The sequence below is a fragment of the Rhea pennata genome, chromosome 18 (genome assembly GCF_028389875.1).
Source record: "Rhea pennata isolate bPtePen1 chromosome 18, bPtePen1.pri, whole genome shotgun sequence".
Taxonomy (NCBI): domain Eukaryota; kingdom Metazoa; phylum Chordata; class Aves; order Rheiformes; family Rheidae; genus Rhea; species Rhea pennata.
Window position 1 is genome coordinate 15,780 of NC_084680.1, and position 27,714 is coordinate 43,493.

Consider the following 27,714-nt stretch of genomic DNA (forward strand, 5'->3'; position numbering starts at 1 on the left):
ATGGGCGTGGCCAGCGAAGCCGCCGTGCTGCGGGGCAGAGGTCGAGGAAGAGAGCGACCATTGGCTGCGGTGCCGCTCTCTGATTGGTGCTCTCCCTGGGGAGGCGGGGCTGGCAGGCTTCCCGCTCGCGGGAGGTGGGGGCAGCGCGCGGGGCTGCTCCGGCCGCGGCGGGATGGTGCTGCGGGGCGGCGCGGAGCCGGGCGGCGGCGGCTGGGGGGGGCAGTGAGTACTGGGGCCAGGCGGCAGCGGGAGGGGGGAGGGGGGGTCGCGGCGGGGACTGGGCGGCGGCTGGCGGCGCGGCGTCCTGCAGGGACGATGGCTCCTCGCTGTCCTCCCTCAAGCGCCTGGAGCGCTCGCAGCGCACGGAGCGGCTGGACACACTGTTCGGCTTCGAGCGGCCCACGGAGCGTGGCGAGCGCACGGGCTGGCTCATCAACATGCACCCGGTAGGACTGGGCCGGGGGGGGATGTCACCGGCGGGGGGTGTCACCCACAGGCACCTGGTAGGACTAGGGGGGACAACGATGGGGGGGGGTCACCGACATGCACCTTGTAGGACGGGGGGCGAATGTCACCGACGAGAGGGGGAGATGTCACCGACAGGCACCTGGTAGGACCTGGGCGGGAGGGGAGGTGTCACCAATAGACACCCAGTAGGACTGGGGCAGGGGAGGTGTCACTGACAGGCACCCGGTAGGACTGGGGTGGGAGGGGGCGGGGGGGGTCGTGTGTCGTAACAGGCCATGTGCATGTGCAGACGGAGGTGCTGGGCGAGGACCGGCGGCTGGTGAGCGCTGTGGACTACTACTTCATCCCGGAGGATGGGAGCCGCTTCGAGGTGCATCCCGTTCCTCCAGCGCAGCGCTGGTGCCCGGGCTGGGCGTCCTGCCTGCCCCCACCGGTTTGGCTGTTCTGGGCCCCAGGCATCACCCACAAGGCAGCAGCGCTGTCTGCCCTATGCTGGGTCCACCTGGGACCCTTGGGGGCCAGTGTGGGTGCTGCAGAGATGCAGGGATGTGTATGTGGCGCACAAATGCCAGCAAAGCGCAGCAAGGGCAGCGCGGTGCCCGTTGCTTCCGTTGGGAACCGTTGGGTTGGTTTCTCACCTTGGCTGCGGGGTCGCGCAATGTTTACCGGTTTTGATTTCTCCTGGGTGGCCCTGCCCTATAAGCCGTATTTCTACATCGCTACCCAGAAGGCGAGTATGGACTTGGAAGCTGCGCACTGGCAAGTGGGGTCTTGAGTAAACTAGTGGCCGAGGTCCCAGAGACAAGGGCAGGTTTGACTTGAAGGGTCCCCCAGTCAGCTGAGAGGCCTTGTGACCGACCATCTTCTTGGGTTGGTAGGAGAAAAATACAGCTCCAGTGCTTCTGTTGGTGGTTTTGTCAGAGCTGTTAGAGAAGACCTGAGATGGGAAGCAGCTGTATCAGTATGGTGGCTGCACTAAGGTTTCTTAGAGGGAGGTTGGTTTGTTATGTGATGAATTATCCCTTCAAGGAGCTGTCATATTTTTCCTGTTCTTTTTTTGTCCTAAAATTGATCTCTGGAGCCTATTTCACTTCTTCTAAGCCCAAACAGGGGTAAATTTCCCCTCTCATCTCGTCTTGATCCTGCTCGTGCTGCAAAACTGGGTTTGTTCTGACGGTGCTGTGAATTGACGATCAAAGAGAGCCCCAGTGTGAAGGAACAGATTTCCAGACGGCCAGGATTTCAGGACAGCCTCGTGTCCTCCCCTCACAATTGAGGACACTAGTGCCAGAACCTCTTGTGAGCTTGTCTTCTCCTCTGGAGAAGTGTCTGGCTTTGTTGCTCATTCTCCAGTTTCTTTGCAGGGCTGTGAACGAGAAGTGTCATCCTTCCTCTCCAAGAAGTTTCAAGGGAACATTTCAAAGCTGGAAACTGTCCCCAAAGAAGATTTGGATCTGGTCAGTATTCCTCTGCCTGCTGTACTATTGAATAACTAATCTTTCTTTCTTTCTTTCTTTCTTTCTTTCTTTCGAGCTCAAGTGGAGTAGAAAGGGGCTAAGCAGTAAAGGGAAGCAGTATGCTTACCTTTAATCTTCAAGCACTGTTTGCATTGCATATCATGTATAGGCTAATTATTGCTTATTGATAGTAATTACTTCTTATAGTAATAGTAAATAAAATATATGTTCTGCTCCAGCACATAGTCTTTTTCACAGGATGCTCAAGAAACTTCCTGAGCTAGAAATGGTTGGAGATTAAGAGTGTTGTGGCAGAGGGGGATAGTATACATTTACTCTTTCTTGGGTGTGTACTGGTGATTGCGCTTGGAAACAGACAACAAGACAAGATGGCCCTTGGTGTGAACTGGCATAGCTCATATGTTCTTCGCTGTCTTACGTGCTTGCTAGCATCTCTTCTCACTCCTAGTCTTTCCATCCAATTACTACCTCTTCTTTGGCCAGTTCTTCCACGTGTGCCAGTATAATTTGCATTTCCAACGCTTTCTTACTGTTAGCAGTCTTCCCCTTTCCCTCATTACTCTTTTCCACCCTTAGCTGGCACTGTCTTGTTGCTTTGTAGCCAACTCACTTGGTGGATCTTAAGCAGAACTACATTAAGTTATCCTTCCACGTGGTGGAGGACTTGGTGAAGGTGCGGAAAGAGATCTCTCTTGCTGTGAGGAAAAACAGAGAGCGAGACCAGGCGAGCAATGTCTATACGTCTATGCTGTCAAGGAAAGAGGTCTCCTTAGGATGGTTGGCCCATGGGCTTCTTAGGATTCCCCTAGTCACACAGACTAAAAAGTACAAATGAGAATTCCAATTTTCTCTTTGGTTTCCTACACCTGATGTCTGATTTCAGTTGAACCATTTCAAAGGAAGAGGAATCTAGTGAAGTGAGCACTTCCTGCCCAACTGAGAGGTGTACATCATTTGTTCCAGGTGATTCCTGGGGTGCCCAACTATTCTTAAACTCGTTGTTATGCTTTATAAATCCAATGCCATAAGAAACCTCTCTTATAAAGGCATAGAGGTAATAAGTGTTTTTTGCCTGCGCAATGTTTCCTCACGTGCTGTCAATCCTGATGACTCTCTTTCTCGAAGGGGGTTGTTGCATTAAAGAGAAGCTTTTGTTATTCCGTTCTCTCCTGTTAATGAATTTTGCTGTTTGGTTATCAGTGGGTACCACTGTTGCTACCTTGTCTCCTACAGTCAAGCCTGCTGGGTCTGAGATGTGCATAAACCTACTTAGGTAAATTAGTTGTTAATCTAATGAGAACTGCTCGTTAAATCATACTCTAAAGCTGATTTGAGTTTAATGTATTTGGTCATATTCAGGATCCGGTTGTTCTCGCCTTTGACATTGAAACTACCAAACTCCCTTTGAAGGTTCCTGATGCAGAGGCAGACCGGATCACGATGATCTCCTACGTGGTTGATGGGCAGGTAATGGAACAACAGTTCTTTTCTTCATGCTTTGGAGCAGAATGCTAGACAGCAAACGAGCATGTCACCTTTGGCGGTCTGGTCCCTGGCTTGCTTTGTTGCTAGTTGCTTGGTCTATATGTAATGGCTGTGGAAATAAAATTGAAGTCTAGTCTGAATGATGCATAAGGATTTCCTCGTTTTGTATGTTGGAGAACCCAGCTAAGGCTACTGGTGCCCCTTTGAGGGGCAGTAGTAATTTGGAGAGTATAGTCCTTAAGTTGTCTCCCTTTTGGCACCCTTTAGGTGATTGTAAGCAATTGTTCAGAAGGTGACCTCCAAAGAGCCGTTCCCACTTGACAAAAGCTCTACCTATCAAGCTGTGCAAGGATTATCACATCGATGGAAGACTATTTCATCCTTTAGGCAGTGTGTTCCGGTTGTTCAGGAACCTGTCCCTGGTGTAGCAGGGATCTGAGTCCTCAGTAACTCTTCCTTTGTCAACTCTCTAGGGCTATCTGATCACAAACAAGGAGATTGTCTGTGAGGATATTGAGGACTTTGAATTTACTCTGAAGCCGGAGTGTGAGGGTCCATTCTGTGTCTAATGAACCAGATGAGGTAAGTAGGTTCTACTTGGGAAATCAGGCTGCTTTTTATCTGCCTTGGTCTCTTATAGGCCAAACAGAGCTTATCACCCAATAGAGTGTATCTTTGGGGAGCACAGCGGACAGTCACGGTGCTGGTGGTGCTTTCATTTCATGGTGTGACGATGAGGCAGATCGGGTTCTAGCTAGGTCAAGAGCAGAGGGGAAGGACTGCATCAGTTGTATTATATCCAGTGCCTGCCTGCAGGAGGTGAATTTGCTGAGTGTTTGTGTTTGTGGGGGAGATGTTTTTTGTTTTGGGTTCTTTTTTAATCCTCTGTTGCATACTAGGCTCATTTAATGCAGAGGCGGTTTGAACATGTCCAGGAGACCAAACCTACTATCATTGTCACATACGATGGAGACTTCTTTGACTGGTAAGATCAGGAATGAAAACTAACCTGGTTTCTAAAAGGAAATGTTGTCTAGGCCATGAGGTGAGATTGGGTACCAGCCTGTATGTCCTTTGTCTGGAGGTCACATAGCGGCCACATGCATTCTTATCTACGCAGACTATCCAACCAGTTTGGGAACCTGTTTACATCCTGATTATGTGCTCTTTATCTGGAGTGCTGGGCTGAGTCTTGGATTGCCAGCCTGCAGAGGACTGTCGAAGAGGGGGAGGTGGAATTCAGAACTTTTTTTTTTTTTTTTTTCCTGAGCAGAGCTATGTTTATTGGCTTTGAAATACGAACTTCTATAGAGTCTCATCAGTTGGTCCTGGGATTGCTGAGCTACTTCTAGATTGTTGTTGATTTGGCAATGTTTGTACACGGATGACCTCAGTAACTGGAGAACAGGCAAAGTGTCAAAAGAGAACTGCAGAACAATAGGGAGACCAGAGCAGCCAAGCCTTTGGGGAGCGAGGGAAACTCGATCATAATGTTCTGCCTCCTGGTATAGGATGTAAGCAAGCAGCTTCCTTCTTGCAGTAGCTCTGCCCTACAGGGAGTTTTCACTGTGGCCAGCTGTCACGGGTAAGGTCTGGAGCAAAGGAGAATTCACAAGAAAAATTCCTCATTAAGTAGCTTACAAGAAAGCAGTTCTGAAACCCTTGGGGTGGGGATGGGGTGGAGGAAAGGGACTGCTTTGTTTCTTCTCTTCTGCATTGTCTCTCTCCTCAGGCCTTTTGTGGAAGCAAGAGCAGCAGCTCATGGAATTAATATGTATCAGGAGATTAGATTTCAGAAGGGCAGCCAGGGAGAGTACAAAGCCCCGCAGTGCATCCACATGGATTGTCTGAGGTACCGAATGCTGCGTCTGTACCGTATAACTGCATCTTTATCTGTTAAATTTGTATAAAATGCCTACAGTTGATGTATTTGAATACTGTCCCTTTTCCATCTCTGTGCACTGCTATCATGAGTTACATCTTACTAGGAAAGGACTAGCACCCCCATCTTTGGTTGTGCTGCTTCTACTCGGTACTCCGTTGTGTGCCATTATGTACAGAAGTTACGTCTTGCCCACACTAGCCTGAACGACTAACTCTGTTTATACAGTCTGCTGGTGGCTGTCATTGGGAGTTTGAGAACTGTCCTGGACAGCAGGTAAAAGGACAGGATAAGACCAAACCGTTGTAGTGGGCACAGGGCCATATTCTAACCCAACAGCCTGCCTAGCACAGAGAGGAAAAGAAAGAGTGTGCGTGTGTGTGTGTATAGGAGAGGGCTGTCTGTCTTGGCAGTTGTGACTTGAATGTTTTTTCACATTGGACCAGTGTCCAGACTCTGGAAAACAACTGCCTCTCTTTGCAGTCCTGCTGATACCTCCTCCTGTGTTAAAATGTTTATCTTTGAAGTCTCTGAAGTATGAGGGTTGAGAAAAATCTGAGCAATAGAAATGATTTGAATAGCAGAATTTGTACGAGTCAGAATTTAAGAGCATGGGTAGATATGCAGACTGTCTAAAGCTGTGCAGCTTCTTATTCCACTGCACTTGGATGTTCTGCTCTCACCTTTCCCTGTTAGAGTAATCCAGATCTTTTTGTACGTAGCAGCCCTTTCTGAAGTGCAGGGCTGTCTCTTCGTAGACTGGCATTTTCATTATTCTGTCTAGGTGGGTGAAGAGAGAGAGTTACCTGCCAGTGGGAAGTCACAACCTGAAAGCAGCAGCGAAAGCAAAACTGGGTTATGATGCAGTGGAGCCGGACCCTGAAGAGATGTGCCGGACGGCTACAGAGGAGCCTCAGGTATTCCCACCCGGTGCTGTATCTCTGGGCATCTGCAGTATTAGTGAACCTTTGAGTTAGAGCTTTGTGAAATCCTTTAAGTTAATGCAGTGTCTTTGAGAAGTTATCAGTGTATCTTGCTGAATTTCAGAGACCTGAAAGAACTTAAGCTTAGGGAAGAATAGAATTTCCTTGATGTGTTTCTGGCATTGGCGTTGCACTGTATATTTGTGTTATTTACACTTCTGCAAAACGGTAGTACTCGGGGCATTGCAACGGAGCAGTACTTTGCTAGTGTCCAGGAGACACCTTAATGAGGTTTCTGCTGAAGCCCTGGAGATCTCTGTAGGCCAAGAGTGGCCTCCTGACCGCTCCGGAGTGGCATCTGTGCGGATATGTGGCAGTGAGCTCATCTTCCCCATTTCTGCTAATTCGGAGCTGGCTTATGTAATTCAGGTTAAAGCAGAATGTCGTCTTAAGCCAACTGATAACTCTTTACATGCTGGGATGTTTGTATGCAGAAATATACCTTTTGCATCTTCCTGCTGATTTCAACCTTTCATTGTTTCCCGTTGTACGTGTTAACTGCTGTATTAAATGTGACTGGGATTGATTTGTCTTTCTCCTCAACAGACTCTGGCCACCTGTTTGGTGTCTGATGCAGTTGCTACCTATTACTTGTATATGAAGTATGTGCACCCTTTCATTTTCGCGTTGTGCACCATCCTTCCCATGGAGCCTGATGAGGTGAGTGCATGCCTGAAACAATTTCTTTTCTGGGCAGAGAGCTGCATGCTTCACGCAACAGTGACACATTGGCAATAGAACTAATTTCTACAGTTTGGATAGTTTTTCCCAAGGAAAGGAGGGAAAGTAGTCTCCAAATGCGCTTCCTTTCTGCAGTACAGCAGTCATAGCTGTTTTTCCATAGACCAGTTATGGGTAGCCTAAGTGAAGGAGTTGGTTTTGTTTCCTTACTGTGCTCCTTCTTGCCTTGGGCTTCAATACTGCCTGAATAAACACATCATGTTGGGCACCAAATCAGACATTTAAGTTCAATGATGTGGTGATAAGGCCAGCCTAATTCCAGCAGCACCCTTTACAGCGCTTCTTTCTAAGTCCAGCTTTTGATGTCTGTCTTTTACAGGTGTTAAGAAAAGGTTCTGGGACACTGTGTGAAGCATTGCTGATGGTTCAGGCCTATCACGCCAACATCATCTTCCGCAACAAGCAGGAGCAGGAGTTCAACAAACTTACAGATGATGGCCACGTGCTGGACTCGGAGACGTATGTAGGAGGCCAGGTGGAAGCTCTGGAACCTGGGGTTTTTCGCAGTGACATCCCTTGCTGCTTTAAAAAGGTAAGGACACAATCAAGGTGTTGTGACAGAGGCTTTAAAATGGTAATGCAATGATGCTCTTTCTCTTCTTTCTGGAGAGCATGGCAGTAGGGAATAACCCTCCAACTGGAATTACCATCCTCTGTTCTTTTGGCGGATACCCAATAGCAATACCTGTTATAAAACTGATACCTAATTTATGGCTTGAGTGTATGAACCTGCTTAGAGTTTAGGTGGGAAGGGTTGGAGAAGTTGCTCTTCATGACCTCAGACTGGCTATTGGGTAAAGACAGTGTTACAGCAAGGAGAGTGGTTCATTGCTTTTGTGTGGGTTTGTTTACTTTGTTTATTGGTTGGTTGAGGGGTTTTTTTTGGTTTTTGGTTTTCTTTGAGCGAGTGGTTGTTGGCAGAGATGACTCTGTTTTTGTCTCATCAGGATTATATCTTTGTCCTTCTCCCACTCAAGCCAAGCTTCTTTTGGCCTCTTTTACCTGTTTCTGGTTGGTGCTACTGTCTAGATTGTAAGTTTTAGAGGCAACTTCTCTCTTTGCTGTGTGATACACCACACCTCAGTGCTGCTTATTTTAGTGGCCTTAATCTCGTGAATGATCTTAAGGGAACGTGCACTGTGAATTTAGAAGGACCTTAAATCTAAATCCTTGGCCCCTTAGAGCCTTAGATGTGTGAGCAGCTGACTGCTAGGTCAGCCCCCTAAGTGTTGCACTCTGGAACATGCATGCAATCTTCTCTTCTTGTTAGCTGCCCTATATAGCCTCCTTTGCAGGAGAACTCCAAGGGCCGGGGAGCAGCCACCATCTCTTCTCTGCTTTGTGTTTTGCCTTAGTGCCAGTGGTGTAGACTTTTGTGAGTTGTAGGGTTCTTAGCAGAAAGCCACCGTCCTTCAGTTCTAGAGAGCTCTCAAGTTGGCTGTGGAGGTCAGGCCAGCTAATTGGCCAACATTATCTGCCTGCTCACATCGGAGCTGATCAGTGAACGAAGGGGCATTTCAAGATGCCATTCAGCTGACCTGTTTCAGCCATCTGCCCTTCAGATGAGATGAATTGCTCTCTACCCATACTGAGACATGCTCTGCTAAGTAGTGAGCCTGTTTTCAAAGATCGCCGAAGCTACGCTGGAGCATGGATAATCTTGCAGAAGCTGTCACCCCCTGCCCCCCTTCCCTGGGCAGTGTGTGAGGATGGGTGTCAGGGCTAGAAGAGGTCTCGGTATCATTCCTGTATCCTTGCAGAATCCTGCTGCCTTTAACTTCCTGATGCAGCATGTGGAGAAGACGCTCCGGCATGCTGTCGAAGAGGAAGAAGGTTTGCCGTTGGATCAAGTCACCAACTTCCAGGAGGTCTGTTGTCCTGCCTCAGCCTGCAGGGCCAGAGGCATGACTGGGCTTTCCAAGGAGAGCAGAACTGTGAGGGTGGAGTTGCAGCACATTTCTTTAGGCAAGCCTGGGTCCTGTGCACACATATTGGTGTTGTATAACAACTTTCTTCAGCTTTGAGTTCTGCCCCATGTCCATCTGTGCCTTATTTCCCATATTAATAAAGAACTGGCATAGGCTGGAGGCAAGGCTGATTTTTCTCATCCTGAATATGTCTGGTGAGACACCACATGTTAAAGATGCCTGTTTAGACTCATTTTATACTCCATGGAGAGAGACAGGAGAAACTTATCTGTAGACATTTGCAGTGTAGATGAAACCTACCTTGGAGGTCCAAAAGAAAACCTTAAAGATTGGTGGCTAAAGAAGACTCGCCGCTGCCACTCTTCTTAATCCTATTCCTTTAGTTTTTCATACTCTTCCTCTGTTCCCCAGAATCAGTGGGAGGTGTCTCTGTGCATGTCGGAAGTAAAGGACCAAATATAGTGCGTATGTGACTGCATCATTAATTCCTTCTTGTTTGAATTTTACTTTTTTACATCTCCCTGCAGGCTTGTGATGAAATCAAAGTCAAGCTGAATTCCTTGAAGGATGTTCCTAACGGAATTGAATGCCCCCTTATCTACCATTTAGATGTAGGGGCCATGTACCCCAACATCATTCTGACCAACAGGTTGCAGGTGGGTAACCTCAGTCCAGTCAGGAAGGTGTTTTCTGTTTTGTCTTGCAGATGGTCTAGGAGGTCCCTCCGATTTGATCCCCTTAGCGGCAAACAATAAAATTTCTGCCCTGGACAGGGGGATAAAATAAGGCTCGGTTTGAAATCCAGTCAGGCTGTTACAGTTGCCAGGTGTACAGAGCCGAAAGGTCTGTCCAAGGTAGAGCAATAGCTTTAGCTGGCTTCTTCCAAAGAATAGTCATTGTTTTTGCTGTAACTTGTGTTCTGAAAAGCTTCTAGAAAGGAAAACTTACTGAACATCACCCCTGTGATGTTCACATTTGTGTTCTTCTAGTACCCAACATCGATTCCTTCTGGCATATGTCACTGGAGACAGTTCTGTTTTCTCTAACATGGGTGTGTCTGACCTGTGTCCAGCCCTCAGCAATGGTGGATGAGGCCACATGTACTGCCTGTGACTTGAACAAGCCAGGTGCTAATCGTCAGCGCCGGATGACTTGGCAGTGGAGAGGAGAATTCAGTAAGTGTAATTCTGCTGTCTGCTTTGTCAAGTTCCCTGTTGCATTGCAGCATGGATAGAGCTTGCAGTGTGAGCTGAAGACACAGAGACCGCTTCCTGTTCCTCCCCTGGAAAGCTCCTAGTTGCTGTTCCTTTGCAGTGCCTGCAAGCCGCAGCGAGTATCACCGCATCCAGCAACGACTGGAGCCTGAGAAGTTTCCTGCTCTGTATCCAGATGGAGCACCCCGGGCGTTCCACGAGCTTTCCCGTGAAGAGCAGGCCAAGTATGAGAAGAAGCAACTGGCAGGTGAAAATAAATGGCATTATCTGGAGCAGGTTTTTGCTGCCTAGACTACAAACACATCATTAATTACTTGTCTCTCAGGTCTGGGGCTACTTAGTTCTTGCTGGCTCAGACTGAATTTGATCTCGGTTTCATGCTGCAACAGTTTTCCCCTAGGATCCCAACCAATTCCTGTACGTTTTTTGAGGAGGAGGCAAGTGCTGTTTTTTGTCTCAGTGTTTCTCTTTTCTCACTGAGAGTCATGTATTTGAGCTGAGACACATGGAAGGTGATATTTTGTTTGGGGTTTTTTGTTGTTGTTCTTTAATGAGCACTCATTAAGCATGTCAGTGAAACACATGTGTCGATATCCTTTCACTTTTTGCTCCTAAAGTGGTACTGCTCAGCAGAAGCATCTAGCTAGTGGGGGCTCTGAGCAGAGCCTGAATTTGTGGATGAGCCCTCATGGGCAATTTATTTCCCACACACACCTCTGCATCTCTATAGAGAGGTGCTGTTTCTCCCCATATTAGTATCTTCCTCCCCTTGCCTTTGTAGCAGGTCTGCTTCCTTGCTTTCCTAGGTATGATGTTTATTTGCATTGATGGAATTTTTCTCAGACTGGTGCCTTGAAAGCTTCAGATCTGTGGATCTGTGTGGTTTGCCCAATGCCGTTGTGTTCATCCTTCCCATCCATAGTGGGGCACTGATCTCTGAGAAAGCTTTCTCTGTTTATTCCCTTTACTAGATTATTGCCGCAAGGCTTATGAGAAGATCCACGTCACCAAGGTGGAGGAGCGTGTCACCACCATCTGCCAGCGAGAGAACTCTTTCTATGTAGACACTGTACGAGCTTTCAGAGACCGTTGCTGTGAGTTCAAGGGGCTGCATGAGGTGCTGGGCTTGAATTTCTGTTTTATTTGTGCTGCCAAAGCTAGAAGGTCCTCACCTCTCACTGAAAACTTGAACCCTAAAGGATCATTTTGCTCAATCTGTATGGTCAGTAAGAAATATTAGCTTTCCTGACAGCTCTGGTGCAAGTGCAGGTTTTTCCCCTGCTGAATCCTAAACAGCTGCTGCCACAGTGGTTCCTAGCTCTCTGATGCAATCACTTTCAGTGCTAGGAAAGAAAACAGCTGGGTTTTTTTTGGCTTTTACTGGATCTAGAAAATCCTCAGCTCAACTATTTTGTGATCTGGTTTGTGTTCAGTGTAGGGTACTTTTCAAAGAGAAAGATGAGACAAGCAGAGAAACAATTGATCTTAGGCTAAGAAGTGATTGATTCTAGGAGAAAGAAGCAGCATGTTCTAGTTCTCAAATGTTTGGAGTCTTGTGGCAGAGGGAGGAACCTGAAATGTAATTGCTAATATGTTGAAAGAAATGACAAGACGCTGGGACTCTGTCTCTGGAAGAGTTTAATAAAGAGCCATTTGCTTTGCAGTTCTTGCTAGTTCTGTCATGAATCACGGAGGTGGCTGGGAGGCCTTTTCTGCTGAAATGGTTCTGCTGTTAGTCTCGATCTAATCTCTTGCTGCAAGCATTTAGTTCTTGCCAGCACAATACGTGGTGTGACAGAATTGATGTAGGATGGCAGTTCTGCTGGGATTAGGTAATTCTAACTATGGGTGTGAGTTACAGTTGATGCTGCAAGACTCTTCCATAATATAGCATAATGCCTGTGCCCAACGCTCCCCCCTCAAATGCAAAAGAAAGAGCAGAAAGAAAGAGGAATTATCTTAATAACTGATATTGTTCTAGGATCACAGTGTCATATTAGGATTGAGGTGGGGGGAATATCTGGCTGTTGGTACTGCCTGTAGTAGAATGTAGGGTTGTCCTGACTCTGCCTCTTGCCATCAGGTGTGGAAGAAAAAGCTGTCTGCGGCTGTGGAGACAGGCGATGCCTCTGAAGTGAAGCACTGCAAGAATATGGAAATCCTCTATGACTCCCTGCAGCTGGCACACAAGTGTGTCCTCAATTCTTTCTATGGCTATGTCATGCGTAAAGGGTGAGTCTCACCTGTGGTCATTGCTGGAGTCCTCCAGCAAGGAGCGTTGTAAACCAGAGCTGTTCTAGTGAGGCTCTCACCTTCTTAACCTGCTTCCGAAGCATAAGGGGGATGATAGGTGATCCCTGTAACACTTTTTTTTTTTGTTCCTACTAATGACTTCTTATTTATTAGTCCCCTTAGCAGGGACTTTTGCTAAACAAGGCCCTGTAGCATTGACGATGAATGGCAGGGTTTGTCTATAGGTGATTCTTCAGGGTGTGTGAAGTATCACAGGGAAGGAAAAGGAAAATGATCTCCTGAGGGCTGCTGTGATTGTCTTTTTTGCCCTGAGACTTTATTTTCTGTACGACCTGATGCGCTTCCCCGCAGCTGTGCTTAAGAGGTAGCACTGCAGCCTTTTGACTGTCCCTCCTCCATTCACAGAGCTTGCTGGTACTCCGTGGAAATGGCTGGGATTGTGTGCTTCACTGGAGCAAATATGATCACACAGGCTAGGGAGCTGATTGAGCAGATTGGGTGAGTATGTGCTGAGCTGAGGAAGAAAGGTTCTCCTGTATGTAGTGTGAGCAGATGGGTAAGGGCAGAATTTGACTGGCAGAGAAGAGGAGCAGTGGGATAGATGTGGGATTAATCAGTGGAAGCTCTGGTGTTCTGGAGATTCAGGTTTCTGACATTGCCATGGCTTATTAATGCAACTGGTGTTGTATGACTAGGACTTCCTTTGCAGAAAGGACACTGCCTCTGCCTGACTTGTGGACAGAGAACAGTTCTTTGGCATATTTTCCAATCTCTTCCTGATGGTGATTTTTTTTTCTTCCGTTCTTAGGAGACCTCTAGAACTGGATAGAGATGGGATTTGGTGTGTGCTTCCCAACAGCTTCCCGGAAAACTTTGTCATCGAGTCAACCAATGCAAAGAAGCCGAAGGTGACAATCTGCTACCCAGGTGCCATGCTGAACATCCCCGTGAAGGTGAGTCTGGCATCTGTACCAGCCAGCTGTACAGTCTGGTAAAAACAGTGAAAGGGAAGAAAATGTTTTAGCCTTCTGTAGGCCTGCAAGCCAATCAGGCAGTTCATGTGAAGGGAGTAGCTCTACTGGCAGTGGAGTATGCATCTTTGTTCTCGGAGTTGGCTTCAGCCCAGAGGACAGCCTGTCTTTTGTCTCTGGTCGCCTGTGTAATGAGCAGGACGTTGGGGCTGACAGCTTTGCTTGCTACACAGCTACTCTCTGCCCTACACAGCCCATAGCTCAAACTGGCGTTTGAGTGGAAGGAGAGACTCTGATATAGCAGAGAGGGTATAGTGTAAGAGACCAGGGTTGGTGTCTGCTTCTGTCCATAGACTGCCAGAAGCAGTAGGAGTCAAGACAACAAGGTCCCATGCTCTGCTTGCTCAGATATTTATGGCTATGAGCCAAAAGAAGTGACTTTAGAGTCTCCTGCACTTTTCTTCAGGTCCCATGTTTGAGTCCTACCTGCTAAATTGTTCTGTAGGTTTCCAAGGAGTTGCTTGGTCACAAGAAATCAGGATACTTTATTCTCTGCTAAGATAGGGTAAGTTATGCTCCCTCAGGGGAGCAGGGATTGATCCTTCCCATCATCCGGAAGGAACAAAGGCCATCAGTGATCCCTTCAGACAGGATGATGTATCTGGGGGCTATCTGCTCGTATAATCAGCCGAGCTGTTGAGTGAGGCTATTCTGTTGGGGCTGTGCCGGCAGGAAGGCTTCACAAATGATGAGTACTAGGAGCTGGCGGACCCAGCCTCTCTCACCTATGTCACACGCTTAGAGAACAGCATCTTCTTTGAAGTGGATGGGCCCTACTTGGCCATGATCCTCTCAGTGTCCAAGGAGGAAGGCAAGAAGCTGAAGAAAAGGTAAGAGTTCAAAGCTTGAAAAATCACCACTTCCCAAGGGAAGGGCTTGAGGGTCCTTTTCCTTGACTACATTTGAGGCGTGTTAGTCCTTGCCCCATGTTGCCAGTCCTCTGGAGCTGGCAGCATGTTTGGTTTGCTTGTTGCTGCGTACCACCGAGATCACGCTGTCTTTAAATGGCAAGTTCCCTGCATGAGATCAGTCTTTGAATCCAGCTATGCCCTGGCCTTAATTGACACATCTGACAGTAAATTTCTGAAGATAACAGTAAAACAGCACTTCTCAAACTTTCTGATTAGTCATGGTCTCCCTGTTTGGTTCTGAGATGCGCAGGCAAACTTTGATTTTTCTTTCTATCTTTTCTCTTTAAATTCACTAATCTCTGTCTGTCCCTCTCTCAAGTTTACAGACCTCTAGTAATACTTTTCCCAGAGGTTTCCACTTTAATCCCCATCTAGGGGAAGGAGTGGATCTTGCCAGTGCCATCATGGTATAGAAAAGCAATTGCACTTGACTTCACTGACTTTCTCATGCAGCCTGCTTAAATACGAGCACGAGCAATCACGAGAGGACTGCCCACAGACCTGGGTCTGGGTTCAGAAAATACTGTCACTGTCCTCCAGCACTCTCTGTTCGTACAAGACTATGTTTCTGCTTGAATGTCTCTGTTGGATGAACTCCAGCATCCACTGTGAGTGCCTTTGCATGCCAAGGGAGTCTATCGCAGAAGTCAAGAGGATGTCAAGCACTGAATGAACTCTGCTCATAGGAGTCTTTATCTCAGGGGCCCTTGATTTTTTCCTGTGATTCTTGGGATGTCAGCAAGTGCACTTATTTCTTGCTCACTCTCCAAGTGGAAAGAGCAGTAGTGTAGAGCTGGCTGGCAGGTACCGCTGCCAGCTGAGGAAGAAAAGACTGCCTGGAGGAGGGGTGACAAAGTATGTACGCTTGAGTCTCACCTCTGTTCCACTGAAGCTTCCTGTGATGGTTGTATTGAGCCATACAAATAATTGGCAGGCATGTGAAATCCAAGAAACATGACAGAAGAAAAGAGGGCAGTGTGTTGTCATAGTTGTTTCGATAGCAATGTCCGGTTTCCTCTGAGTCCATTTTGCCAGCTTCCACTCCTGTTTTCCAAACAAAGCTTCATTCTCCTGTATAAGGCTTTTCCTAGTATTTCACTCCACTTCTCTACTCCTCTAACCCTGACTCTCACTTCTTGCCCTTTATTTGTGTGCATTTAAGAACATTTTGCCAGTTAGAATTGGCAAGTTGGGGGCAGAGGCTGATGTGCTTTTGCAGCTGGAGGTGAAGTAGTTCATGATGTTATTGTCTCTAGCTGTGTAAATATGCCTAGATCATGGTAGTACAGAGCCCCACAGCTTGGATTAATTTACCTGGTGGCTGCCTGGTTTGGCAATACTAGAAGTACTTTGGCAGGAGGGTAGTAAGCAGCATCCTGGGAGATGTGTTCCTTGGCACAGAGCTTGTGCAAAACCTGGTCTATATCCTAGGTATGCAGTCTTCAATGAAGATGGATCCTTGGCTGAACTGAAAGGGTTTGAGGTGAAGCAATGGGGAGAGCTGCAGTTGGTGAAGATATTTCAGTCTTCTGTATTTGAGGCCTTTCTGAAAGGCACCACACTGGAGGAGGTCTCTGCCTCTGTAGCCAAGGTGGCTGATTACTGGTTGGATGTACTGTAGAGCAAGGTGAGTGTAGGGTTTGCAGGATATGCATCCCCTGCATGTTTGTCTTGCCAGGTTGGGGCCAGAGAAGGTCAAAGCTACCCTAACACTGTAGGGAGGATGGACTTTGTGGAGAATGGTTGGTCCGTTGTGCCTCTGATGGCTGTTTGTATGTAATTTCTGCCTCTTTGATTCTCTAGGGCTGCTCTTTAGGGTCTTTTAGCACCAGACCTGTTGTTACAGCACTTTTGTCGGCTGTTACCGCTTAATTGTGGGTAAGCGTTGTCCTCCAGTCACCTCTTTCACAGAGGTAGCGTGGTGGCCCTCTTGCACCAAGGACTTTCTCTAGAGCCACTCACTGAGACAGAGGATGGCAGAACCATTTGCCTGCAGAATCTTTTCTGAGGAGGCCAGAAGAGATTAGCTTTAAAATAACCAGCAAGAGCAGAGACAATGCCAGAAAACAGAGCCTCAAACCGGGGAGCAGGAGAGATGAAAAGCCGGAGCGACTGCTCTGCTTGGGAGTTTATTGGGAGCACTTCCCCTTTGTATTTTGCATCTGGCACTACAGAGCTGGGCCCACTAAGAGTTTGCCGTACAACATCATTTCAAAGTATTGCATTCACAGCAGGAGTTTTGATGCAGACCTCATGTCCGTGATCTCTATGTTCCATAGGTCGTGTTGGCAACTGGAGCAGAGATTGCTCACAAACTCCTCATAAAGACAACCATATCAATCGGTTTAAATGTTCCATGTATATAATAGCAACGAGGTTTGATCATTAGGTTCCTGATAGTGATTTTTTTCCCCTTGTTCCTTTTTTCAGGCTGCCAACATGCCTGACTGAGAGCTGTTTGAGCTGATCTCAGAGAACTGTTCCATGTCTCGCAAGCTAGAAGACTCCGGGGAGTGCACAGACAAAAGAAAATGAATGAGCTCTTCACTTCTGAAGGCAAGAGACAGGTAATAAGAGTGAGAGAAAGGAACTGGCTGTGCTGATGGGCCTCTCTTGCTGATACTGTGTCCTCAGCACCCAAAACTTTCTGCTGTCGTTTCTCTCAGGTCCTTGCTAACCAGCACCAGGGGGGAACACCGAGCTCCCAGATTGGAGACGTAGAGGATTTGGGGGCTGCTAAGCCCCTTCAGCCGTTGGTTCCAGTTGCAAATAAACGGAAGCGGGTCCGTACGGCAGAGGAAAGCCAGCAGATGTTCCAGTATCTGGAACTGTCGCAGTCCTGGCGAGAGATCCTGGACCCACCTGCTGCCATGGGACTACTAAGGTAAGTGAAGTAGACTGGGCAGGAGGAATGCAGGAAACATCCTAGGAGTATGATCATCTGCCTAGCTAGCTAGGGAACAGGGCGTAGCAAGCTGCATGTTTATTGAAACCCTCTGTGCTTCTATGACTGAAAACTACAAAGGGAAATGTTACCGGGAGAGTCCCACTAGCAGAGAAAGTCAGGCCAATGGCAACTTTACAGCTATGCCAGTAACATGATCAGGATCTGAAGGTGGAAGGGCTCGGCTTTATGTTGCTTGATCCTCATGTATAGGAGATGCGTGCTAATTTCTGTGGTTCCTGTTCATGTACTCTCTCTCTGATTAGGAAGAACATCTGGTCTGGCTGTGCTACCACAAGAAGAAATGGGAGCTGCAGGCTTGGCAGCACCAGGAGCATCGGAAGAAGCGGCGCCTGGAGGATGGTGGAGTGATGACAGGCGGAGGCATAATCTGTGATACCCTCTCCAAAGGACTGAGCAGCTACGTGTACAGGACGGCACGCGGCATCCTGGACTTGCCCTGGCAGATTGTGCAGGTACCAGGCAGCAAGGCAGGCCCACTCTTAACCCCTCACAGAGGCCAGTTCAGTGCCCTGTGCCTCATGTTTGCAATACCTGTAGTCAAACCTTGAACTTCAGGGACAGCTAACCTCAATCCTACTTTAGTTTTACCTCCTTGAAGGTCATGTGGGACTGCATAGCCTCAGGCTCAGAGAAGCTTTGTAAGGAAGTGAGGTCCTCAAGTGATTGTGCTTGATTGCAAATCTGGGACTTCTGTGTAGAGCCTGTGTGGGGCAAGCTCAGCTGAGGAGCTGGGCAAGTGTGCCTTGAATCCTAGATTTAGTCAATGCGAGCATGAAGAAGTTGATGGTACAATCCAAGCATTTTCTTAATTTCTTGTTATGCTTGGTTGCCTCTGCTATCTGAGACCCAGCCTCTTGTTGTGACACTTCTCATCTTCCAGAAAAGTCTTGTTTGGTTTAAGGTCACATGCAGCCTTTGACTCTGTGTGTAACCATGAGCTGGAGATGGGACACCTAATGCAGCATGTCCAAATGCTTTGGCTAAAGTCAGACAATGGCATGAATTTGTTAGCTAATGCTAGCCCAAAGCTAAGAGATGTGTTTGAGCCTTTACCAGGTGTCCTCTTCCCTTCAGAAGCACAATGCAACGTGCTGCCTGCAGATCAGTCAGAGCTGTCTTCATTCATGCTCTGACGTTTCCTCTGGCAGAACAGTTTTTTTCACCGTACCTGTAGGACAATAGCAGGATGTGGAGATGCCAGAGCTGAGAACAATGAATCTTTGGGTCCACTGCTGTCTTTGTGGTCACCAGTTGCTCCTTATTTGGAGAACGAAGACATAGGTAGTAGAGCCTTTGAAGATCCCAGAAGTGCTCCATGGCGTGTATGTAAGAGCTAAGAATGGGTTGCATCTCTCCAGCAAAGCTAACTTAAATCACCCTGTCCTGCAGATTGCTGAGAGCAGCCAGGCTGGCTGGTTGAGGCTGTGGGCAGTGATCAGAAGCGACCTGCACTGTATCAGACTGAGCATCCCAAGAGTGTTCTATGTCAATCAGCGCGTTGCAAAACCAGAGGAGGGAGCTGTCTACAGGAAGGTGGGGGTCATGTTTTTGACCCTGCTGCTTCTACAAGGGAAAACAGCTGGTTGAATTCATGTAAGTTGCTCCAGCCACTGCGGGCAGATACTACAGGCAGTTTGCCTCACAAGACCTCCCTGTCCAGCCCTGCTAATGCACCTTAATGCAGTCCCTTTTGCCTGCTGCTAATCTCAGCCTGACCAGAAAGCAAGTTGACAGTTACTGCAATGTGGACAAAGCATAAATCCCGCTAACTGCCTTAGGAATGACCAGCACCGGCAGCTGGATTGCTTCCTGAGTCAGCGTGTTTCTGGAAACATAAGGCTGGCTCAAACTACAACTCCTTGCTGCCCTTTAAGGTTCCCCTGCTGTTGGGAGGAGCACAACCTGAAGCAAGGTGCCCTGCTGAGTGTGTCTGTTTTCCTGGCAGGTGAACTGGATCTTGCCCCGCTCAAACTTGGTTTACAATCTCTACGACTACTCAGTCCCTGAAGACATGTACCAAGAGCACATCAATGAAATCAATGCAGACCTGTCTGCTCCAGACGCTGAGGGAGTGTATGAGACTCAGGTAACCCTTCCAGGTGCTCGTTTTCCTTCCTCATCCTTTAAGGAGTGCTGAGTGGTAGCTGACTGGTCTGTGTACCAATGGCACAGGTAGAGGCATGGGAGCTCAAAATGAAACAAGTTAGTAAGACGCTAAAATGAAAGACCCTCTCGAGTAGCTTTCTCAGAAATGTGCCCAGTTTTATACGAGCAAAGATACTTGTTTGGTTTCCAACCCCTTAGGGGAAAGAGGTTTAGATTTATTTGAAATTAGGAGACTCTGGGAAAAGACGGCACTTGAACGGGAAGAGTGAGTTTCCTCTAAACCAAACCAGAACCGTCTTGTTAGCAGTTGAACTGCAAAGGTATGGGAGTTCTTTCGAGTAAAGATGAGGAAAACCCCAGCATGTGGCATGTACATAGGCCAGGATGCAGTGATAAAACCTCTGTATTCCATAAAGAAGGATAGGATACCACTTTTTAAAGTTCAGAAAGAGCAAAGAAGAACCTAAACTGTATTCAGTAGTAGACATACGAAAGCAGTGAGACCAAGATTAAATGTACTAGTGCTTCTAATGCTGTAAGTCTGAAATGAAGATGGGCAGCTGGGATGCCTGCTTTTAATGAAGATATTGATTCGTTAAGCAGTTCAAAACTTGGTGGCTTGAGAATTATCTCAGTGTCCCTGTCACTACAGGTGCCGTTACTATTCCAAGCCCTGATCCAGCTGGGTTGCGTGTGCATGGTCAGCAGGCAGCTTGTCAGACACCTCACAGGGCGAGAGGCTGACACTTTTGACACTGAACACCTGGAAATGCGCTCTCTGGCTCAGTTTACTTAGCTGGAGCCAGGTAAGGCACCCTAGGAGAAGGCTTGTCTGTGTACCCAGGACCAAATAGCTTGAAGATACTATTGATGCTGCATGTTTGCTCTGTGTCTCTAGGAAGTATTTGCCACATCTACCTCTACCAGAGCTCCCAGGGCAACAAAGCTCTCTTTGGCCTTTTCATCCCCTCTCAGCGCAAAGCTGCAGTGTTTGTGCTGGACACGGTAAGAGTAGGGCTTAAAGGCTTGGGAGGGAACGCAAGGGGATCAGGCAGCGGTTTGGAGCTGAGCGGTTTCTTTGCACAGACACAGATGTCTACTGCTGTGCAGCAGGGATTCTCGTATTTTGAAGTGTACCAAGCAGGTCTGTTCCTCAACTGTCACGTGAAGCATTGTGATGTGTAGAGGAAAGAGCTTCCTTGAAATTTGCAGCCTGGAGCCTGTCTCTTTTGAACCCTGTTCCCTCTGATCATGTTTGCATTTGGTACAGGTACGCAGCAACCAGATGCCAAACCTCACCAACATGTACTCATCGGAGCGCAGTGCTGTGCTGGAAAAAGTGGGCGAAGAACTACTGCTTCCAGACAAGCACACCTTTGAAGTGCGTGCTGAGACCGACCTCAAGACAGTCTACAGAGCCATTCAGCGGCTCCTGCAGGGCTGCAAGGTATGAGCTGAGGGCATGAGGAAGGTCCCCACTGAGACCTTGTCAGCGCAGGTACCTGGGAGGAGGAAAACATTGCATGGAAGGCATTGGTCCAGCAGTTCAAACAGCCTCTAAGCATAGCTCTCTGCACACAGCTAGTGCTCCAAAGTTGAAGGGTAAAAATGGATGTTGCCTGCGGGCTCTGGCTTGCCTGGGGTGAGCTTACATAGCGCAATGCAAGCAGTGAGGCTAGATCATACCCCCAAACCCCAGCTCTCAATTGTGGAGCTGGTTATTCAGTGGGAGGTGCTTCAAGAGACTCTGAGTACACTGTCTCTACTGTGTGGAGGACCAGGGACCACTACAGGAATGGGGCATGTGAGCACTCATTCACACAGCTGGTTTCCTGCTGAGCAGAGGTGCCAGCTGAAGGGATGTACCAGGGCATGTCCTCTCCTCCTTTGTGTAGGATGAGCGCCGGGGCCCCACACTTGTTGCTGTGCAGTCTAACTGGGACCTGAAACGACTGGCAAGTGGGATTCCCATCATCGAGGAGTTTCCTTTGGTCCCTGTCCGAGTAACAGATGCCGTCAGCTATTCAGTCCTGGACTGACAGCGCCGTGCAGCCTGCCGCGTGATCCGCAACTGCCTCAACTTGGACACGTGCCTATCCCAGGCTTTTGAGGAGGGCAGGTGCCTGAGGTGGCCACATTCCGCTAGAGAGGTTACTTTGTTCGTGCTTGGGTGGGAAAGGGAGTTTGCGGGAGCCTGAGGCCAAGATGAGGCCAGATGCTTTCACCTTCTGTGCTTTTGCCCTTGTTGGGACAAGCAAATATGATGCTGGCACAGTTCTTCTGTTGATGTGTTTACGTCGATGACTGTACCTCTTTCCTTTCCTCAGATATTACCACATCCCCATTGGGAATCTCCCTGATGACATGTCTACCTTTTGGTTCTGACCTGTTTTTCTCCCGCCACGTCCGTCGCCACAACCATTTGCTGTGGCTCTCACCCACGGCCCACCCAGAGCTGGGGGGTAAAGAGGCTGATGATAACCGTTTAGTTATGGAGTTTGACAAGAGAGCCTCAGTGGAGATAAGCAACCCTGGCTGCTACTCCACAGGTAGGATAGCACTGAGTGGGAGCAGAGCTAAGTGCTCTTCCATGAGCTCAGGAGAAGGATGGCTGCAGTGGCAGAAGAGTATCTGAGCAGTTCTGCAGTTGCTGACAGCTTCAGAAGTTGAGCAATGATGATCTGGACAGGATATATGCAATTGGCATCTCCTGGGGATAGAAGGTCCTGTATGCAATAGAAGAAAATGCATGTAGGCATTTAAATACAGATTATTTCCTAGTTTGTGGCCTCTCATAGCAGCATTCAGAAGATCACTTCTGGTGGTCGCTAGGATGAATCTTTCTGTGATGCAAAACAAGCTGACTGATAGTTCTTCTGAGCACCTCTGCTGCAGTTTCCAGAAAAAGCTGGTGGCCCCTGGAGGGGAAGTAGATCCAAGTTTTGTTGGAAGGTGCTATGCTGTTTAGCTGTGCAGTGAATGGGGCCATCCATACATAGCATCACAGCCAGAGAGGGGAGAGGTCTGGCCATGTGCCAAAAGTGTCCTTTAAAGCCTGTAATACAAGGTGTGTGGCAGTCTGGAGAGCAGCACAGTTTCCCGTGCTGCTGCAGTACCATATAGGCTTTCACCATTTCCTGATATGAATATCTTGATGTTGCACTCGGTAGATGCAGCAAGACCTGTAAAGAGCTCTTACAACTTGTGGAAAGTCCTGGCAAGTGGGTGCATTCATCATACCTGGAGAGGGGATTGTGTCCTTGCTGGTTCTCTGCCCTGCTTGCCCGTTGACAGGTTGTGTTTGTTCACAGTGTGCCTGGAGCCGGATATTCAGAGCTTGGCTGTAAACACAGTGTTACAGTCCCATCACATCAATGACATGGAAGAAGGTTCCAGCGTGAGTATCAGTTTTGATGTGATCCAGCAGGCATCTCTAGAATACTATGATGTGTAGGCTCCTAAGACAGGCATCTTGACACAAGAGGCAGTTGAAGCGTGGGTATGATTCCTCTGCAGCCCTTAGTTCTGCTAATGACTGCTCTGCAGCCTTCTGTACTGAGTCCATTTGCTGAAGCATGGTTGGATGTGAGAAGTGAACTGCTCTCTTGCTAACATCGCCTGCTCCTCATTGCCTCCCATGGAGAAGGTTATTAGCTAGGGAAGATGCCAACATTGTGTGTGACTGCAGTCTCTTGCCTCCAGCATCCACTCAAAGGAGATCTTTCACTCTCTGACTATTTCCTTCTGCCGCTGCTGGGAATTCCTGCTCTGGATGGATCCAGCAAATTACGAAGGTATCAAGGGAAGAGTGCGTTCTAGCGTCCACTCTGGGGAGGTAAGAGATGGGAAGTGCTCAGTCCTGCAGAGACAGGCGTGCAGTGGGTTGAGTTGAGCAGGGAGCTATTGGTTTGGATATAGGGAACTGCTACGACATCACCAACCGAAAGCCTGGGCATGGCTTGTGCGCCATTCCAGCAGGACACTAGCAAGAGTCAAGTATTGGATGAGGACAGTGAGGAAGAGGAGGACAAGGAAGAAGAGGAGGAGGATGGAGAAGCAAATGTGGAGGACTTGCTAGAGAATAGTTGGAACATCGTGCAGTTTCTCCCCCAGGCTGCCTCCTGTCAGAACTGCTTCCTCAGGATTGTGTTGGGTGAGTGCAGTCTGCTGCTCGCCTGGTCCTACTTTGAATGTTACCTCTGGTGATTAGAGCTATCCGCACCCTACTGCTGCCCAAGCCATATCCACAGCATTCCCCACAGCTTCTTGAAGCTCTCTGTGCTACTGAGAAGGTTCTGATGTTGATCCAAAGAACCCCTTACAGTCAAAGATTGCACTGTGCTGGATGTGATACAGAAGGAACCACCTCCATGTCTGTAAATATCATTGTTTGGGAGGTTTCAGCGCCAGTGTGAACTCTCTCAGAGAGGGGAAGAAGGTCACTAGTTCCTGATTAGTCATTGGTGCCCCAGGAGAGTCGACAAGCACAGTCGCGCTTGTGCCACTCTCCCATCGTGGACTGCATCTGGAGCTTTTCTTACGTGTCTCTGCAGCCTACATTGTGGCTGTGTACCACAGCATGAAGGAGGAGCGAGGAGCTGCAGCACAATGCCCCTCGGAGCGCTCCCATCAAGAGGAGGGCCACGAGCCAGGTGTCCCAGGAGGCATTGGGAGAGACGGGAGCCATGCCTGGTGAGTACGGTTAGCCACAGTTAGCCATGGGAGAGCTGTGTGCAGCACTGCTGGGCCAGTCCGGCAGCAGGAAGAGGGCTGCCCACCTTGCTGTCCCCATATGCTTCCGTATGGCTCAAGAGCTCTCTCTGCTCCTCCTCTCCAGGCGTGATCACTTTCTCACAGGATTACGTGACCAACGAGCTCACGCAGAGCTTCTTCACCGTCACTCAGAAGATCCAGAAGAAGATGGCTGGTTCCCATAATGCCACTGAGCCCTCAGACATGTTCTCAGTGCTACCTGGTTCCTACTTGCCACTCAACAACCCAGCTCTAGAGTTCATCAAATACGTCTGCAAGGTTAGTGGGGTGAGCTATGTTTGCTTCTTTTTTTTTCTTCTTCTTTTTTTTTTTTAAGAATCTGTTGCAATTCTACAATCAGTTTGTTTTGCCCAGCTAGCACTCGCATCAGAGTGAGTCCCCGTGAGGACCGTCTTCTCTGCTGGTGGCCTTACCTAACACTGTCTCCTGTAGGTGTTGTCCCTGGATGCCAGTATAACTAACCAAGTAAACAAACTGCGCCGGGACCTGCTGCGCCTCATTGAGGTGGGTGAGTTCTCAGAAGAAGCCCAGTTTCGGGACCCTTGCTGCTCCTACATGCTCCCTGAAGTCATCTGCAGGAAGTGCAATTTTTGCAGGGACTTGGACCTGTGCAAGGACCCTGCCCTCTCGCAGGTACAGCCTTCCTTTCCCAGGAAATCCCCTTTGCCCTGGCTGCATGCATTAAGGCCCTCTTGGGGACACCAGAGGCCCTAGCATGGTTGTGCTCTCGGCCTGTCATTCACTCACATGTTGTCCATCTTTCTCTCAGTCCTTTTGCTTTGAAGGTCTGCTTGGTTCCATGACAGCGATAAACCTCCCTTCAAGGTTATTTTCTGCTCATCCCCTTTCCTATCTGCCTGTGACAGTTTGAGGTGTGCTGGTGCTTTGGCTGATGCTTTATCCCCTCCCGAAATTGGTTATGGCTTCCTGGCACTTGGGGCTCTCTGAATGCTCTTGTTAGGCTGCGAGGGCTGAGGCTGCACCATGCTTTCTCTTGGGAAGAGTCACACTTGTGTTCATCTCCCTTCTCTCTGCCCCTCGGATGGGTCAGTGCTGCCCAGTTGGGTATGCTCCAACTGCCAGGCCCAGTATGACTTGGATTCCATTGAAATGGCACTGGTGGAAGCGCTGCAGAAGAAGCTAATGGCCTACCTGCTGCAGGACTTGATGAGTGCTGGGCGGCCGTGCTGCGGGAGCCTGCCCTTGATGTGGCAGGCTGCAGCAGGAGGGCTGAAGCTGCTCTCTGCTCCTTGAAACCGAGCAGCCCAACCTTACTTCTCTGACTGATGTGATGCAGTGGAGATATGATGAGGAGAGTTTGGCTCGAGCGCTCTCCACTTCTTCTCAGCACATAGCTGCAGCCTTTTGCTGGCTGGCTGAGGCTTGACCCATTGACCTGATGTCAGTGGTGTGTCCCCAGAGAGCCCTGTCAAAGGACTGAGCTGCTCAGCCTTGTCTGCTATCCCAGCTAAAACTCCTTTGCCTCTAGGTGTGCAAGAAGTGTCATGGTGTGAAGGAGACACCTATGCCTGTGTACTGCGGTTGTGCTGGAGATTTTGCCCTCACCATTTCTTCCCAGGTATGTGTGCATCTTGCCACCAGATCCAGCCTCCTGCCAGCAGCTCCTCTGTAATAGCCAGTGAAAAACCCAGTGATAACTTGTCCCTTTCAGCCCATCTGGCACAAGTTCATCTCTCTGTGCTTTCTGGCTGTTTATTCGTTGCTTTGTGCTCAACCCAGGCAGTCCTGCCTGACCAGCTTGCAGAACTTCTCCTGGCCTGGCCTTCTCCCCCCCTGTCCCCTCCAGCTTCCATCTTCCCTGGCTCATGCATGAGGTGTGCTGGGCAGCCCTCCCTCACTGGTATCTTCCCCCTCAGATCTTCATGGAGCACATCAACATCTTCCAGAGCATTGCTTGGCACTAGAGTGTGGCCTATCTGCTGGAAACTATTGAGTGGCTGCTCCGTACAAACCACCAGCTCCAGCAGTGATGTGATGAACTTGTCCTGCTGTCTTTTTTGTTGCTGTGTCAGCTCTGGGTACTTGCTCTCACCTCTGCTGAAGAGCATTTGTGATCTGTGATAGATCTCGGAGAAGCCACATATCCATCTTGCACTGTGTGGGGGCGCTAAGCGGTGTTGGGGCAGTCCTGGTCACAGCCTGGTGCTGTGCTGGGGGAATTAAGAAGGTGCCTAGGGCTGGAACTGCTCTCTATGGGGGAGGGGGGACTGCATTTGCCAGAGCCCTGCAGAAGCCCAGTTTGGGATGGGAGTTTGTGCTGTAGGCAGCACCCTGTGTGCATGAATCTCTGTGGTTTTAATGTGGAGTTTTAGACAATTAAATGTGTCACAGACAATGCATCTGGTTCTTTGGGTAGAGGAGCACGTGCTATGGCCCACACACAGCAGGGAGCTGTAGGCACCCTGGAAAGGAGCATTCTCTGAGCCATGGGGCAGGATTCCTAGAGGGAGGAGAAAGCCAGACTCTTCTTGTTGGGCTGGAAGGGGAGCAAGGGAGCTGTCCCACTTGGGTGCTAAAGCTTCAAGTTGACAGCAGTGAGTCATAGGGTGGGGGGGCTGCTCACTGAAATCCCAGCACAGGTGTGATGAAACCCAGGAGGCCAGTGCTTAGCTGAAGCCTGGCCTCCTGGTCCTTTCCATCTACTCCTGCTTGCAGAAGCCTGAAAAAGCATGAGGGGAGCCAAGATTACTAGATTCCAGTTAATTTTCTGGGCATTTTGAAACACTGTGTGTTCAGCTACTTCTGACACTTCCTTTTATATATATGTGTGTGTGTGTGTGTGTGTGTGTGTGTGTGTGTGTGTGTGTATATATATATATATGTATATAAATTTTTATTCAATGCCCTCCACACATACCTGTATTGAAAATATTTTTCTGAGCTTTGTTTTTTCACTTCTATAGTATACCTGTTTCTATTAGCACTGGGTTATGGGGCAAGTGGTCCTGTCCTTCGCTATGCCCTCCCTCCATCTAGTACTGCTGAAAGGGGGGTTGAGGGGGCTGTACCTATGTGTTTGTTTTCTTGATATTAGAGTTGGAGGAAATGAGCTGGCCTGGACGGGCAGAGAAACCTGGCCCTAATGCAATCACTGCGTTGTGCAATTGAGTTAAGGTTTGGTCCAGCGGAGCCTCCAGTGGCTTCAACCTGCGCCAGGCAGCTCCTCTCAGCCCTGCATCATTGCTCCTGCTCTCCTCAGGGCAATGAGCTGCTGGAGGTGGGGGCAGGCACTTGCCTTCATCCTGCTGCTCTACAGTGAGAGGCTGGCTCCTTCCCCCAAGCCCTTCCCATAGGTTTGCCTGCTCAGAGTTGCTCTTTGGTCCTAGAGAAGCCAGGTCCTCTTCTTGGAATGAGGACAAGGTAGACTCCTCTTGCAATGGTATTACCTTGTTCCTGTGAGCAATTGCACCCCAAGTCAAAGGAGGAAGATGCTCCCCAGCCCAGCAAGGGGAGCAAGAGGAGGTTTTGGTGC

The 27,714-nt window shown here is 48.7% G+C and overlaps 1 pseudogene; it reads left to right on the plus strand.

The window, feature by feature from the left end:
- Positions 1–26,577, plus strand: LOC134148776 (DNA polymerase epsilon catalytic subunit A-like; annotated as a pseudogene).
- The last annotated feature ends 1,137 nt before the right edge of the window (positions 26,578–27,714 follow it).